The sequence below is a fragment of the Nycticebus coucang genome, chromosome 22 (genome assembly GCF_027406575.1).
Source record: "Nycticebus coucang isolate mNycCou1 chromosome 22, mNycCou1.pri, whole genome shotgun sequence".
Taxonomy (NCBI): Eukaryota; Metazoa; Chordata; class Mammalia; order Primates; family Lorisidae; genus Nycticebus; species Nycticebus coucang.
In genome coordinates, this window is record NC_069801.1 from 31,993,185 (window position 1) to 32,011,500 (window position 18,316).

Consider the following 18,316-nt stretch of genomic DNA (forward strand, 5'->3'; position numbering starts at 1 on the left):
CCATTGACGGCACCTGCTTTTTTATTCTTGGGAAATCCTGCTACAATGCGGGTAAATTATGTAAGACTGTAGAATTTATGAAGATAAGGCAATTAGCATTACAAAACCGAGTCCGGGTTACAATTTCTGGGGAACAGAAACAGTTATGATGCTTCCTTAAATGGCCCAGTCAAGTCTCACAGATTGAGTTAATCCTGTGGTAGTCGGGAAAATTGAAGGTGAAGCGGCGCCATGATGGTGGGTAATTAATTGTCTGGACCCCTGGGTGATGGGACTGTCTGTGCTGAGGAGGAAAAGGAATGGAACACAGAACAGGTGGGGAGAGGAAGGAAAACTTCCTCCTGAGGTCTCTGGTCTTTGGGCTAGGTGGGGTCCTGCTCCTTAGGGCCGCCCTCCCATACAGTTTCCAGAAATCGCCATCCCGCCCTGCAGCTCCAACTCTCAGTAGAGCTGCCAGAACAGGTGCTTCCCTTTGGAGTGCTAAGATGTTGCTTAGACTTTTCCCGGGAGGACTCTACAACACACTCTGGATTATCAGGGGTACTTGACTTAATAGCCACGGATGGACATTGGGGTAGACTGAGTGGTGTGGGTGTCTGGAAGTTGTGTGCAAAATTTAGCAGGGGTGTCCTTTTCCGCAGAGGGGTCTGGAATTTTTTACTAAATCATAAGAAACTTTTCGTCCACCCCTAGTTGTGACCCATGTTACACATTTGGCAGGGCAGAGAGGGGCACAGGCAGCAGGGGCTTTCCCACCTCCCCCCGTGGGCTGCCTAGTATCTGCTTGTTACTGGTTTGCCACTGGTAGGCACACCCAGTAGCCACCATTTCCAGGATCAGAGCTAAGGCTGCAGCATCTACTTTCTGGGCTCCTGGCTTGAATGTCCAACTGCCTGCCAGCCAGCCCCAACAATAAACTCATCTTCCCAAGCAGTTTAGTACTGGCTCATACAGTGCCTTTGTGTGAATAATTAGAAGATGGCACACTTCCTTTGGGAGGATGCAACCCTGCACAGAGGTGTACCACTTGGCAAGCTTGGAAAGCAGCACTCAGTCTGGATTCCAGCTCTATTGGCAACCTTGACTTGTGCCCTTGTGCAGTGTACAACCTGCACAACTGCACATATCCTCTTCTCAAATTCTTTGCTCACCAGAGACTGAGCCACTGATTGTTACTGCCTTTTTTTTTTTTTTTTCCCGGGCAAAGAACTGAGTGCACACTAGGTATGCCTGGCCAGCAGAAGAGCCTGTTAGGATCCGGGAGACCAGTTAGCTGGAAGCATACATTTCCTTACAGCAAGGCAGATATAGTAAATATAACACTCATCTCCACTCATTTCCTCTGACCTCAGAGCCAAGCCAGGCATATCTAGAAGTGGCCGGGCAGAAGGAAGAGCAGGTGCAGAAACCCAGAGGTGAGAGAGGTACTACCGTGTCTGAGGATTAGCAAGCAGGCTAGAGCAGGCCAGAGGAGCAGGAAAGCAGTAAGTGAAGAGCAAACTGGTCAGTGAGACGACGGGGGCCAGCTGAGGTGGGGCCTTGGAGGCTGCTACAAAGACTTTTTTGACTCCGAGTGAGCTTGGGGTGGGAATCTTAGAGAATTCCAAGCATCCAAGTGTACCATCTAACCTGACTTGTGGGGTAGGCATCAGGAGCAAGTGCAGATGAGGGAGACTGCGAGGAGCTGCTGAGACTGTTCATCCACAGGAGAGATGCTAGTGGGGCTTAAGTCAAGATGGAGACCACAGAGATGGTGAGAAGTGACTGCATTCCAGATACGTCTACAAGACAGCCAGTGGGTTTGCTGATGTGTTGGATGTAGGGTGTGTGAGGAGAAAGGAATCAAGAATGCACTCAGGTTCCAGGCCTTGTAAAAACAGAGTGGAGTGGAGGGTGCGTTGAGATGTTCTCTGAGCTTGGCAGCACAGACATACTCCGTTTCCCTTTTAAGGCTCTGATTCCAGGCCAGAGTCTCCCTACCTACATCCTCCCTACCACACCTGCACAGGATGAACCCTGCTCTTGACTTCCTTCTAGAATGTTTTCCTGCTAAACTGCTGCCTTGTATCTGCCTGTCATATGTCATCCATTCACCCATCTGTCCGTCCATCCATCCATCCATCCTCCCTCCTATCCATCTATCCATTCATCACTAAGTATTTCCTGAGGGCCTACCACAGGTAAGACGTTGATCTATCACACTGACCAAGACAGCCATGGGCACTGTCATCTCAGAGCTCGAGCTTCCTCTGAACATCAACACCCACTCTTCTTAGGGCCCGCATCTACCAACCTGTCTACCCTGATGGCCATCCAGGGAGTCCTGGGAGGTTCTTGGGCTTTATCTCTCCTGCCCTGTCACCTCTTCAGCCACCAGATGGTTATTTACTGCAGTAATGGGAGGAGATGGAAGCCCTCTGAGACATGCATCTTAGGCCCAGAATTTATTCTCAACTCTGTTCATAAACCACACATTCCAAGGCTTTCTACAGTAGGTAGATAGTTAGCAAGTCTAAAATACTAGAACTCTTTCCAGCTGCTATTTGTGTTATTTTGGGACCCTAAGTAGCATGGCCCAGGGTATTGGGGCTGACAAAGGGTGGGACCTAAACTTGCCTTAGGCCCTGGGGAAGGGCCATAACTTGCCTAGAAAGAGCCGAGGTTCTAAAAGAAGGCCAGTCAGGCAGCAGATCCTAGCGGAGGCAGGAGGGGACCACACTCAGGAAGGGAGAGGGCAGCATCCAGTACCACTGGGCAGGGAAGCTGAGGAACACTGACCTCCCTGCAGGGCAATGTTTCATTGCCCAGAACCTCCAGTGAGACACACACAGCTTGGGAGATGCTCAGGGGTTGTTGAAAACATTCACACATGACCATGGAGTACTCACAGATTTGGGACAGCAAATTCTGAACCATTAACCCATCACTCCACACACTGAGGCTTTGAGCACAGTTTGTCTCATTTTATGGATAACAATGTTGGTGCTTAGGCATGGAACAGCTGTGGCCTCCAAAATAAGGGCAGAGCTGCAGGAATGTCCTGGTCCTCTGTTTCATCCTAAAGCTGTTGCTTCTGCCGACTGGAATCTTCTGGGCCACGCTGCCTTGCATGGGTACTGAATGCCCTTGGATCTACCAAACGTAGACACTGGAAGGTAGCAGCAAAGCCGTTCTCATGTATTCACCTGACCCGTGTGCCAGCCTTGGAGTGATTCCGTGGATGCCAGTGTCCCCTTCTCTTCTCCCCATGCAGCTGGTATCATCACCATTGTCTCCTGTTCTATAGAGGAAACCAAGGCCTAGAGAGGGAGCATTACAGAGCTGTGCCCACGCTTTCCCTGAAACCCATAGACATGGATTCAAGTCTTGATCCTGCCACTTACAGATGGAGTATATTTGAAAGTTACAGAAGTTTGTCTGATGGTCAGTTTTCTCATCTGTGAAATGGGCTAAGAGTACCTAGTTCAGAGGGTGTGGTGTAGATTCAAATGACTTATAGTATATAAAATACTGAGCCTGGCATATTTATGGCATAAATCTGTACTTGCACCCATACAATCCTCATAGATTCTGGGGAACTCAAAGCATGGCAAATCCAGGGAAGAAAAGGCATTTTGCCCAAGTGGTCAATCGTGACTGAATGGGCCTGGGGCAGGCTTGTGGGAAAGGGGAGGGTGGCCTGTAAGTCTGCCAGATTTAGCAAATTAAAATACAGGGTTCTCAGTCAAAGTTTAATGTAATTTAAATTTCAATTAAACAACACATAATTGTTAAGTTAGGTATGTGGGCTACGGACCCAGATTGGGCCTGTCACTGGTCCCTCTGGGAGCCCAGCAGCCTGGCTTTGGCTCCTAATGTGAGGTGCTGGAGGAGGGGCAGAGCAGGCTGTGGGCAGCACTCCTCAGGGTGCTCTGCTGGGCCCAAGGGCTTCACAAAAGAATAATTGACTAGTAATTATCATCAGTTAGATAGAAGCTCTGAGTGAGTGCCTTTTCAGCCCAGGAGTGGATTCCAGTGCTTAACAGGATTTGTAGACTTGAACAAATGCTTTCTTAATCAGTACAAATTGTTCCTTTAAACAAGAGAGAGTGATGGGTCCACTTCTCCTTTCAGCTAATGAGCAGCAGAATTATTCCTAGGGGCCTGGACCCTTCTGTCTGGGGTGCAGGTGATGGTGGTGCAGGGGTGGGGTTGGTGCTGAGGGTGGTGAGAAGATCTCTGGTGAAAGTCCCAGCCAGCAGGAGGCTCAGGCTGGAGCTGCGACTTAAGTAGAGGCCCAGACTTTCATAAGCTTTGTCTCAAAGGATGAGTCTTTCATCGCTTCAGACTCAGTTTTCTGCCCTGCAAATGGCAGTAACGATGAATCTTACCCTACTGCAGAGGACTGTCCTAGCCTATCCATCCCGTAGGAGAATGTGAGTTAGCAGGCTTCCCTGGTGGAAGGACCCCTCCCCTTTCCCCTTCCATTATTTTTATTTACAGGACTTTTAGAAACAGACCTGTACCCAAGCAAGCAAAAAAGAGAAAGAGAGAGAGAAAAGAAAAAGAAAAGAAAAGCCCCAAATCAAAAACCCTGTGAAGCAAACCCCAGCTGATTCTATATTTACATTCCTCCTCTCCTATTGTGCCCTAATGTTTAGGGCTTAACTGTGTTTGTCCCTTCAGGCCCCTCTCCCGGTTTAGGTGCAGAGATGCATTTATCTGAGCACGTTGTGTAGGAGCTGTTCTGACATTCCTCAGTCTCCAGCCTTACCACATGAGCTGCCACTCCTCTGTCCAAGGCCAAGTCCAGAGAGTCTGCCCTGCGCACTCCCAGCAGTAAAAGCACCCTTGCAAATTGACAAAGGGGAGCAAGGTGAGAACTAGAACAAGGGCCTCAGAATTCTGCAAAGGAGCAGATTCAGCTCAAATAATAATAGTAGCCGGCCACGGTCCCCTCATTTGCTTGATAATAATCACAGTTCTTACATTTGGTTCTTTACTCTGGAGTTACGCATAGTTGTCAGTTATAAGGATTCTTAACATTGTCTGTATAGAACATCACTTGGTGGGAACATAGGATAGTTTTTGAGGTATCTCCCAAGTCCTACCTTCCAGTGACTCACCCACCCAGACCAAGGAATTGACTCATCTGGTCTTGGACCCCTGCCCCTAACCCAAGGAACTACATTTCAGTTGCCCATACGGCAGTGGCCCATACCAAAGGACTGATTAGCTGCCGAGTCACAGACTCTGATTGCCTAATCTTCTGCCCACCAAACTGTCTTTAAAAACCCTGTCTCTCAATTCCTCCCATCTCCTTGCTTAGCGCTGTGCAAAATAAACTCTTTCTCTGTTGTAAACTCTGCTGTCTCCTGGTACTGATGTCCTCTTGGGCAGCAGGCAATGAACCTGGCTGCATGGTAACGGGAGCCCCTCAGCCCTGCTTGGTCCCAGCCTCGCCTCTCTTGTCATTTTGCTCAGGCAAAAGACAGAAGTGATGAGAGGCTAAAGCCTCTTTGCAGTTCTGAACCCAGGAGACCCTTTCTTATCAGAGAGGCAGAGACGGTGGACTCCTTCCAACACTGTTACACTTCCCAGGTAACTGGGGTGGCCAGAGTAACTGGTGGCAGCATTATCTTAGTCCTGAGACTCCTGCGTGGCCCAGGATGACAACTGGTCTGTGGGTTCTGCTTCAGTAGAAAGGAGAAAAGATAGGAGAGGGGAGGGGGATAGAAGGGCGGCTACTTTTACCCTCTTAAAGAGAGGGGACATTTGACTAAGAAATTATACCAAAGTCGTTGATAAGGAATGTAAATTATAGAATACCCAAGAAACTTCATAAGTAAATTCTTCCAATTTCATTAGAGAATAAGTCCAGATGAAGTCCTGCTCCCTTCTCCAACTCCCAGCCCTGCCTCGACACTTTCTCAGCAGTCCTATCAGTTCACCCTCTGGATGGAGGGCGAAGCATTAGCTGCCCAGGTGACTGACCTTCACCTGTACAAAGACCTAAGGGTTACATCCATCACTGCGTTCGAAGCTTCATAACTCTGGAGGCGGGCAGGGCCAGAATGATGATGATGATGATGATTCCTGCTTTTCAGATTTGCAAACCGAGGCCCAGTTTCCTGAGGTCATTTGGCCGGTGATCAGCAGAGCAGATCTGAGCATCTGCCCCACTGCACCCAAAGCTGCCTGCCCAGGGTCCGTTAACGTCTTCAGATTTTTCTTGATGCATTATGGCTGGCCTGACCTCAATTTAAATGATGATCTTTTACAGAAAAGAAGGCTTCCCTAGAGGCTCAGCCAGCTCACAGGGGATCATTCAGATGAAGATTCTGCTGAAAATGATCCCGTGCCTGCGGAGTATTAACACTGGGCGGGATTTTCACAGACATTGTAAACTGGGCCTTGCCGTCCCCATACTGTGGATGGGCTTGTAGAGGCTGGGGAACCTTCCGCAAGGGCACCCACAAGAGGAGTGGCAAAGCAAGGATTCAAAGCCACTTTGCATTTTCCTTCATACCCACCCAAGAACCTCTGCATTCTAGAAGGAAACAGACATTTCTTAAATGATGACTTACACATCAAAAGAGTAAAGATGTTTTGTAGATACAATAAAATCGAAAGCCTTACCATGGCCCACAAGACTCTGTCGGTATCAGCCTCTGCCTGCTTTTTCGAATGTATTTTGTGTCCCTTTTTACTCTTTCAAGAGTATCACTGAATTTTTTTCCTTTAAATACCTGGCACTTGCTATACCTGTCCCTGGAACCTCCTTTCCCTGAAATATTGGCATGAATGGTTTTTCTCATCAAACAGTTGTCAATTCTAGTTATCATATTACCTTCTGAGAGGGGTCTTGACTGCCCTGTCTCCACTGGTTTCCCATCCCTAATCATCACTGCACCTATTATCCAATCTTATTTTTTCATATCTTCTTCTTGTTATTATCTGAAATTATCTTACTATTTTTTTCTTGCTCCTTGGATATGTTCCTTACTAGATTGAAAATTTCTTGTCTATCTTGATACCTGCTTCATTCCAGTACCTAGAGCCGTGCCTAGCACATAGTAGGGGTCCTGAAAAGATTTGTTGGATGACAACTGACATCTGAATAATGACAACTGAATAATGAGATTTCATGTCTTGGGACAATGTCACCCTGATCTCTCTGTTGGCCCTGGCTATTCTTAGCAATGAGAGAAATTTTTTTTTTCTTTCTTAACAAATCTCATTAAAAGGCGTCTTGTCTCCAAAGCAGGTGTCACTTTAAACAGGTGGCTTCATCACAGTGATGATAGGAAGGTACCAAGTGGCCTGGATTATCCACCTTGCTGCCTTACACTGGCCCAGAAGGAGAGGGAGTCTGTAAATAGGTGTGGAGCTCTCAGAAAGACCCGTCCCACTTTCTGCAATAATGTAAAAAGAAAACTTTCAAATACCACAATTTGCAAATGAAGACCTTTAAAATAACGGGACGGTGGCTCTGGAATGGGATTATTAGGATAATGTGATGTTTAAGTGGGCGCTTTTCCTCTCAAGGACCTGCCTGAATTCTGCTGAGCTCATTCCACGAGAGACCTCAGAGAGATCAGTTATGACTTTTATTAAAGTCAAACCAATACCTGTATTCGCAGCCGCCTGGAGGAAATTTCTTTCTGTAACTCTGATTGAAGTTTAATGGGAACTACACAAAGAAAATTTACTTAACCTCCTCACCCCTCTCTTCCACGGTGGAAGTCTGTTCATCACGTGCTCTGCTCCCAGGAGACACTATCAAAGATAGCACTTCTCAATTTCATAATATTTTTCAGAGTAGAAGAAGGAAGACAGCTGCAGACCTCATCTACTTCAGAATGCCATGTAGTCGATGTCTGATTTCACTTACAGGAACAATGCAGACATTTTTCTCAAAGGTGTACACTGTAGAATTTTGCATATTACAAAATAAAAAGCACATGAACTACTAGGAAATTGTGTTACATGCGTGTGAAATGACATAGGTACAAAGCCTGGACTAATATGCTTCTGATTTGTTCATATTGCTGGTCCACCTCAGTTAGCATTGCAGAGGGCAAGACAGACACCTGCTCTTACATAGAAAATAAAAATCATGTCACCTTTCATTCAAGAGAGAATCATATTATCTTATTAACATCTGTCTTGTGTAGCCCTTTAGAGATGGGCAGTACTAAAAAAAAAAAAACTCCACATTTTTCTTATGAAACTTACACACGTATGAAAAAGCATTTAAAAACCTAGCTATGTGATTTTCGTAAAATATTAAATAGTGAATATCTTTGTAACTGTTATCTAAATTGAGGAATGGGACATTGCCAGCACTCAAAGCCCTTCTGTGATTGAACCCTTCCCTGGTGACCGTGGCTTCTTGCCTTCTTATTCTCATTGTACCTGCTTTTTGGCTTTATTCAACTGTTTTACTGCCTAACTTTGTGTTTCTAAATAATATAGTTTAGTTTTACCCAATGAAATATCATAAAGAACATAGGAGCCTTTATGTCTGGCTCCTTTTGCTCAACATTTTGTTTTTAAGATTCTTCCATAAATCTTAAAGGAATATTATTGTATGTACTATGGAGATGATTTGATCGTTGTTTGATATTCCATGGACACATGGCCTATGGTTTATTTAATGAGTGCCCTGGTGATAGGCATTTGTGTTTGGGTCATTTCCAGTTTGGGACTACTACAAACAATACTGCAACAATATTCTTGTCCCCGTATTTTGGCACACATCTACACGAGTTTCTCTAGCAGGAGTTGGCTAAGTCTGGCCCACCACTTGTTTTGGTAAGTCAATTTCTTTGGCATATAGCCAAAGAGTCCCAGCCAATCACTGCTGGGATCCTGACACAAGGTCATATAGCCATTCCCATATACTTGTTTATATATTGTCCATGTTACACTATGAATGCAGAACTGAGCAACTGTCACAGACACCTTATGAACTGGGAAGCGAAAAAATTTGTCATCTGGCCCCTTTCAGAAAAGATTTGCCAACCTCTGCTCTAGGGCATACCCTTGTGAGGAAATTTTAGAGTTACAGTGTTTGTATATTTTCAGTTCTACTAGATAGTGCCAATTTTTTTCCAACAAAATTCTTTTCGTGATTTTTAGCATTTTATGATGGAAAGATTGTGTTGAAGTTTAGTATTGCATATTCAAGACCGGATGATATTTCTGCTCAACTTTAGGGTTTCATCAAAAGGGATGGAAAGCTATCAATTATTCTAACTATCCTTTATGCTAAATCTCAGACCATGGCCAAATACTTAATTGAAAATGAGGCTGTGGCAGATCAATTTTTCAACTTAGAAATTCTCATCATCTGATCTGTTTGGTGGGATTGCCAATCCTTTGCTATTTTCGTGTACTTTCTGTATTCCAGATGGTTTGCTACAATTTTGTCATATCTGTGAAGTACCTATATAACATATTTAGACCTGTGCAAGCCATTAGACCCAGGGCCCTTCAGGATAAAGACATACAAGTGTTCAGTCGTGAAGGGTTAAAGAAATAATGGGTTTTTAGGATGTGAAGCAAAGAGCCTTCTTTATTCACAGGGCTTTTCTTCACTGTCTTCAAAAGTTCCTCCTCCATCCTAGCCATAGGTTCTTCACACCACTGGGATTCTGACCCAAGGTCATTCAGGCCACTTCTTGCTCCCATGAATTCCACCTCATCCATCCCCTCTCCTGTAAGCCAGTGAAGGAAGGCCTTCCAGTGACCATGGCAGAAAACTGTTGCCAGATGCATTTTAAAGGCTCATACAGGGCAGCACTGTGGCCAGTAAGCATGGATACACCTTGAGGCCCAAAGAAGAAGTGCCTGACGTGATCTTCTGGAGTCTGGAAGGAGCAGCACCTTGATGCTGTTGGGTATCACTCACAAAGCACTCTGTCCTTGCTGAATGGTCAGCATCTGCTCTTCCACCTCTTTTGCAGACATAGGACCCTGGTAACCATAAGGGAGGGCTCATGCCTTGGCTCAGAGATTGGCAGAATATTCTTAGCATGTAACATTTGCTGAGTGAGTTCTGGCTCTAGCTGTCAAGGGGCAAAGTTGGCATAAAGAGCTTGTTCCCTCTCTCATGAAAAGAAATTAGGGGCCTGGTACAGTGGTTCATGCCTGTAAATACTAGCAATCCTTCCAAAGGTGAAAGAATAGCTTGAGACCAGGGGTTTAAGACCAGTCTTAGCAACATAGCGACACCCCCGTCTCTACTAAAAATAGAAAAAATAGCCAGATATAGTGGTATCTGACTGTAATGCTAGCTATTCAGGAGGCCGAGACAGATATATTATAGAGCCATGCATTCTAGCCAGGGTGACAGAGCAAGACTTTGTCTCAAAAAAAAAAAAAAGCCAAAACAAAACAAATAAACAAACAAAACTATAAAAAAGATATTGGGAAGTGGGTGGTCTTTGGCTAGTATGGCATTTTAATCATCATCCAAAGTCAGATCTCTTCTATTTTTCTTCTCTGTCATCCTTAGCCAAGAAATCCATCTTTAAACTGGAGCTTTAGCCACCAACTCTGTGCCCCAGATGGCAGTTAGAAGGAGGGTAAGGGGAGAAAAGAGTGCCTCCAGCTTCCTTTGCCCTTTGAAAGAGACTTCTGGGAAGTTCTACCCAACAACTTTTATTACTTCTCTTTGGCCAGAACTTAGGCTGTAGCTTTTCTTAGCTATAAAAGGAGTGGGTGGGAGATGTAGTCTTTTTGTTGCGTAAATTACCATACTCAGTACAACCAGGAATGGGAGAATTGGTGTTAGTTGGGAAAATCAAAGTCTCTATCGCAAGGCAGGATGTCAGAGCATCCAGGGCAAGAAGACAGGTGGGCCTACTGCTGGGATCAGTGATGGCAGCAAGGGAGGTAGCCTCTCTCTCTTCCTCTCCTTTATAGGGACACATGGTCACTTACTCTCTATTCCTCTCCTACCAGCCTGCTTCCTCTGCAGCCATGCAGTTTCTTCTCCCTATAACTTCAGCATAAATGGGATATTACGTTTACAACCCACTCCATCCCTGACGGTATATTTCAACTCAAATTTCCAACATTCTCTAGAGTGATGACTGTTGACTGAAGTTAAGGGGTTTGATTAGTTATCTGGCTCTGGTCCAGACATATGTTGGGGGAAGAGGAAGGTAAGAACATGCAGAACATGGCACAACCCTTTTGAGGTAGAGCAAGCTTTCCTAAAGGGAAAGATTACATTCTAATTGTGTATTTTGGTGGCAATAATTATTAAATGTTTTATAGTATCTATTTAAAACTTCTATACAGTGGAGACACGTAATTATTTGAAGGTTTCCAGCCAAAAGTTCACTCAGAGTTGGTTCTGGATTTTAAAATTGATGAGGCTAGGAAACTTTTATTTAGTATCAAGGGAAATTTCTGCTTCTAGAGGAAAATAGGAATTTTTGGGGGGTGGGGGAAGACCCTCTATTTTCTGAGAATGGACATTAAGGGTCAGGTTTAGTTTATGCTCTGACCTATACCACTGAATTTCAGGTGTAAGGTTGGTAGGTATGACCCATTATTCTAGAGTAAACAGCAAACCAGTGACATGGTCCAAATAAATAAGGAGATGTTGAGTGTTTTGCACAGTACTGTAGGTAAGCCATATCTTTAACAGGACTGTCACTCATGGAAAGATTACTTTTCTACACATAAATTTATAGAGGACAATCTTTCCAAGTCTTCAGTGATTTCTTCAGAGATGTCAATAGTATATATATATGCTATTGAGACTATGAGCCCATATTCAATAGGGAAAGATGTACATGTTTGATCTTCTATGAAATGGAATTAGAGATTTGGTACAATCTGCCAGAAATATACTGTAGATCATGTGACTGTTAGCCAGGACATAGGACCCAATCTCATCCTGGGAATGAAGATAGGATATCTACCCTGCAGGAGATAAAAGTTCCCACTTTCAGTCTCCTGGGAAGGAAATGAGGTGGGCCTCAGATAGTGAAGAAAGAGGATCTGACAGGATTTCGAAGCCTTCAGTCATGGACAAGGACACGGTCAAGTGATATCCCATTTGTGGAGGTAAGCTGGCCCGGAAACACGGTCATAGTTCTAGAGTTAGAAGACGAGATGGACATATATTAGAGAAATGCAAATCAAAACCACCCTGAGATACCATCTAACCCCAGTGAGAATGGCCCACATCACAAAATCTCAAAACTGCAGATGCTGGCGTGGATGTGGAGAGAAGGGAACACTTTTACACTGCTGGTGGGACTGCAAACTAGTACAACCTTTCTGGAAGGAAGTATGGAGAAACCTCAAAGCACTCAAGCTAGACCTCCCATTTGATCCTGCAATCCCATTACTGGGCATCTACCCAGAAGGAAAAAAATCCTTTTATCATAAGGACACTTGTACTAGACTGTTTATTGCAGCTCAATTTACAATCGCCAAAATGTGGAAACAGCCTAAATGCCCACCAACCCAGGAATGGATTAAGAAGCTGTGGTATATGTACACCATGGAATACTATTCAGCTATTAAAAAAACGGAGACTTTACATCCTTCGTATTAACCTGGATGGACGTGGAAGACATTATTCTTAGTAAAGCATCACAAGAATGGAGAAGCATGAATCCTATGTACTCAATTTTGATATGAGGACAATTAATGACAATTAAGGTTATGGGGAGGGAAAGCAGAAAGAGGGACGGAGGGGTTATGGGGCCTTGGTGTGTGTCACACTTTATGGGGGCAAGACATGATTGCAAGAGGGACTTTACCTAACAATTGCAATCAGTGTAACCTGGCTTATTGTACCCTCAATGAATCCCCAACAATAAAAAAAAAAAAATCACAAAAGAGCAAGCAGATTTAAAGACTCAAAGAAAATCTTAAAAATATAATAATTGAAACAGAAAACTCAATGGGTACTGACAGCAGGTTACTGTACATATATGAAGACTCTACATACATGGAATTAATAGTTAAAAGTCTTCTCATAAAGAGAACTCCAGGTCCAGAAGGTTTTCTCAGTGGGTTTAACCAAACATTCTAGGGAGCAAATAATTTCCAATCTTACATAAATATTCCAAAGTGTCAAAAAGTGAGAGGAGTTTCTACTGGCTTTATGAAGTTAGCATAATCATGACAAGAAAACTTAACAAAAACAGTGTGAGAAAAGAGAATTATCAACCCTTTTCACTCAGAAACCACATGTTCAAAAATCTTAAAGCATTAGCGAATGGAGTGCAGCAGTGTATATAAAGGATAAAGCATTTCACCAAGGTTAATTCTAGGAAGTCAAGGCTGGCTTAACATATGGAAAATAAATCTTTTCTTGTAGGTCATGATATGAACATAAAAAGGACCTGATTAAGTTAGGAAAGCTCCTATTTTGTCCTCCTGCTATTTCTTCCTCAGCTATTATAGGGACATACAGTTGTAGTGTCAATAGCTGTCTTAAACCACAAAGTGACCTTGAGAAGACAGCCCTACTCAGTATTGCAAAACAGGGAGATAGGAACCTGAATCCTTGATGGCACCAAGGATCCACATGCCAGCTTTGGATTACTTACCTTCTGACTTCTTCTATGTGAAAGACAAATAATATTGCATTTATTGCTAAAAAGTGACTGCCATGCTTTGAAAAAATTAAATTAGCAGAACCAAACTCTAATAGATCCTGACATCTCGAGCAGATAATGGAGGTGAGGGGCATCAGGAAGCACATAATATTCAAGTTAGGACTTGAAGAATGAGTAAAATCTAACCAGATAGCAAGGATTAGAAAGGGAGAAGGCACTCTGTATGCTATGACGGTAATGTGGAAAGATGCAAAGTGTACAAAATTGCCTTGTTCAAGATGACTGTAACATGTATTTCTTGAACATTCTGTTTGGGACTTAGGCTTGGGCTGGGACTGGGCTGAACTGAACTAAAGGAGAAGAGGGTCACTTTGGCAGCTTCATTACATGCAAGCCCGCACTTCTGGAGGAAGGCAGTGACCTTTTGCGGAGCTGTGTAAGTAAACAGGTATTAGCCAGGCAGGACGCAACTCAATGAGGGCCAGTGAGTCCTTGTCTTGCAAAAAAAGATGATTTGAGTTCAAGTCTTTGCCTTCATAGCTGAGAATGTGCTCCAGACAAAAGTGACCACATTGGTCCTTTTTTACAGGGGCTGTGCGTAGGCAATCCTGTCTAAGTCCCTGCTCTGCTGGGGTGAGTTCCCTAAACATGAAGTTCCTAAGAAAGAAAGGCTCTGGAGAAAAAGACTCTTCATTTCGTGTACCTAGTGATTCAGTTGCCTAACATTCTTTTCCTCAAGAATAAGGAAATCTTTATAGGAGGTTAGACCCTAAGGCACCCGGCTGTGTTATACCAAATGCATTTAGATTTTTCTGAGGCAGTCATAGCATAATTATTAATAATGCCCCTTTTCACTCTCTAAAGTATACTGCTTTGGATAATAAATTTTATGATCACTCTATTCACTCATGTAGGGATTCTGAAAAGGAATAGTTAGATCTTTGCTAGTGTGTTTTCTAACTTGGAGAATAAACCAATTATAAACTTTCTGCTTTTCCCCAAAGATATTTGGGGATCAAAAAGAAACTTTTGGGGGCACACAGAATTTGATTCTAATGTTTTAAACAGAGACATTTAGAAGGGAGGAAAATATTTCTATAGCATAATAAGACCAACATTAATTTGCAAAGAATTGAGTCAAAGTTGTAATGACAAGGAAGGATATGAAGTTCTCAGATAAAACTAGGGTGAGTGATCTTTGGAAGAACAGTACAATTTGCAACAGGAAGATGTGTGGTTGCCACTGGTAATTGAAGATAAAATCAGCCACAGGCCTCCCTGGCAAAGAGAGGCTGAATTACAGATATAATGGCCGCCATCCTCTTTTCTTTCCAACCACCAAGAGGAAAAGTCCCCCAGTCCCTCCATCAGTGTCAAGGGGTGGGGACCTCTCTTTGAACCCTTCCACCAACATTGGATAAAGCTTAAGAAACATGAATTTTCAAGACACAGACTAGGTAGGAATTTAATGCGATGTTTTTTTCAGATGGGGATATTGAAACTCAGAAGAAAAGTGGACTTGTTTAAATTACAGAGTTTATAAATGGCAAAACTAGAGCTTGTGCTTAGAACAGTCCTCAGTGACAAAATATGATAGCTAAAGGGACTCTGAGTTCCCTAGAGAAACCTATGGCCTGAGAAAGGGCAAGAAGAACTGAGATTTTAGCCTGAAGATAAAGGATGCTTACAGGCACAGGACATGATCTCTATCATCAAATTCCTGATGGGCTGCCACAGGAAGGACTTCACAGAAAGAAGTCAGACTGATGTAGATTGGACCAGAGAACACAGCAAAGGCCAACGAAGGGAAGATGAAAGGAAGCAGGTGCCAATTCAACATAAAGGGAAGGAAGCTAACATTTCCTGACTATCTATCTATGCCAGGCATTTTACATGTATATTCCTATTTAATTCTCAGAGGGAGGAAAAAAAACTTGTGAAGTAGATTTTATCCTCATTTTAAAAATGAAAAACCAGGAGATTTCCAACTCAGGGTAATGGCAGACTAGCTTGTATTATACTAACTCTCCTACTGATACTAATTATAAACTATAGACAAAATAGAAAAAAATAATGGTTTGAAAGTAATGGAAAATTATCAAAATCAGACAGAAACTAGAGGGGATTTGACACTTGATAGAAGGGAACCACACTGGGTGAGAACTAATTTATCCAGCTTTTCATCTGAGGGGAGTCCCACTCTACGTGGTGTGGTAGAGGGCATTTCCGAGAGAGTTAATGCAGAAAGCTATAGTTTTATTGAGTAATTAGGTAATGTATATTAGGTCTGCCAAGTTGGAAATTGAAGGGGAAAATCCAAGAAAGGAAGAAGCCACATGAAGGGAACCCTCAAATTTGCATCAAATCTCCTTGGCTGACATCTAAACCCTGACTGTGTGCATTGAGACTGCAAGAAGCCTATGGGGAAAACAATACCTGGAATATTGAGGAAAAAAGAAAAAAAAAACTGAGCAAGGGATTCAGTAGCTGCCGACGATGGAATCAGAGTTTAAAATTAAATTCTACCAAATGAGAGAAACTTAGTACCTCAAGCTTTGTACTACTGAAACCCCAGAAGGGCCACACCCTAGGATTAAATGCTAATTCTAAGATTGAGGACTAAGGGAGGAAATCAAAATAGACTTGCCCTAACAAAGTTTAAAACCAAATCCTTAGAAGGGCAAGGGGATTTGGTAATAATCAACCTGCCTACTAGAACAAAACTCAATATTCATCAAAGAATGCAGAGTTCTTTATGTATAATAAAAAGTATTTTGAATTGCTAGATATATGAAGAGATAGGAAAATGTAACCCAATGAAGAGAAAAATCAGTTGATAAAAATGAAGCGACGGGCAAGATATGGTGGCTCATGCCTGTAATCCTAGCACTCTGGGAGGCTGTAGCTGGAGGATTGCTTTAGATCAGGAGTTTAAGACCAGACTCAGCAAAGCAGGATCCCATCTCTATTAAAAATAGAAAAATTATCAGGGCATGGTGGCATGTACCTCTAGTTTCAGCTACTCAGGAGGCTGTGACAAGAGGATTGCTTGAGCCTAGGAGTTTGAGGTTGCTGTAAGCTAGGCTGAGGCCATGTCACTCTAGCTTGAGAGAGAGAGAGAGAAAGACTCTCTCAAAAAATAACAACAAAAATAAAACAAAACAAACAAACCTCCCAAAGTGACGAAGGAAAGAGATATTGAAATTAACAGAGTGGAACTGCTATGTTCTTCCAAAATTGATATATTAAAACCCAATTGCTGATATGATAATATTTGAAGAAGGGGCCTTTGGAAGCTGATTAGATCATGAGAGCAGAACCCTCATTACTGGGATTAGTGTCCTTATAAAAGACAATTCATAGAAGTAGCTAGCTCCTTCCACCATGTGAGGACAGAGCAAGGAGGTACTATCTATGAGGAAGCAGGCCCTCACCAGACACTAAATATGTTTCCTTGATCTTAGATTTCCCAGACTCTGAAACTGAAAAAGAAATTTCTGTTGTCTACAAACCACCCAATTTAATCTATGTTTCTTATAGCAGCCCAAGTGGACTAACACAGAAATTTAAAAATAACTATGATAAATATAACAAATCTATAGGAAAAAAATTTAACATATGAAGAGATGGAGAATTTGAAGAGAAATATGAATACTATAAGAAAGTACCAAAAGGAAATTCTTGAACTAAAATATGTATAACTGAAATGTAAAAAATTGGGAAGTATCATGCTAGATTGAATGAATAAGAAGGAAAAATAAGTGAATTGGAATATAGGTAAATAGAAATCATTCATGGAAAGGAACAAAGGTTAAAAAAACAATTAACAGAGCCTCAATGATTTGTTAAGAAAGCATCAAGTGGCTGAGCAAATGAGCAAATGGAGTTCCAGAAGGAGAGGAACAAAAGAATATGTCAAAAAAATTTTTTGAAAAAATGTAGTTAAATCTGATCAACAGAGGAAATTCACAGATCCGGAAAGCTCAGCACACCTTAAACAAGATGAATACAATGAAAATCCCATGTAGGCACATCAAAGTTAAACTCCTAAAAAACACTAATAAACTCCAAATAAACAGAAAATTAAAAAGTATACAAATATAGCTGATTTCTCATCAGAAACAATTGAAGCCAGGAGACATCATTAAAATGCTAAAAGAAAAAACACCCTGTAAAGTTAGAGTCTTATATCAAGTAAAAACACCTTATAAAAATGAAGATAAAATAAAAATATTCTTAGATAAATATAAGGCAAGACAATATGTCACCAGGTGATGCAGCTACAAGAAATGCCAGTGTTCCTTTAGGCAGTTCACACACTAAGACTGGAACAGTACAGAGAAGATTAATGTGGCTCCTGCACAAGGATGACAGCCAAATTTGTGAAACATTTCATACTTTTAGGCCAGCATAGAATAAGAAGATAGAGAAAAGTACCAAGTACAGAAAGAAAAAAAAAAAAGAAAGAAAACCCTGCCAACTAAGAATACTGAATCTATCAAAGCTGTATAAGGACTTTCCCAGACAAACAAAAGCTGAGAGAATTTAACACCACTAGACCTGTCTTATAAGAAATGCCAAAGGGAGGTCTTGAAGCTGGGAAAAATAAAAAAAGGTAATTAGCAGCATGAAAGTATAAAGCTCATAGATAAAAGTAAATACATAATAAAAATCAAAATAGTCTAATACTGTAATGGTAATACATAAATAACATATATCCATAGTATGAAAGTTAAAAGAAA

General features: G+C 42.4%; 1 non-coding gene across 1 annotated transcript; it reads left to right on the forward strand.

The window, feature by feature from the left end:
• Positions 1-17,869: 17,869 nt before the first annotated feature.
• On the forward strand, positions 17,870-17,976 carry LOC128575663 (U6 spliceosomal RNA). The gene has a single exon (XR_008377084.1). It is a non-coding gene; the product is annotated as a U6 spliceosomal RNA (small nuclear RNA).
• The last annotated feature ends 340 nt before the right edge of the window (positions 17,977-18,316 follow it).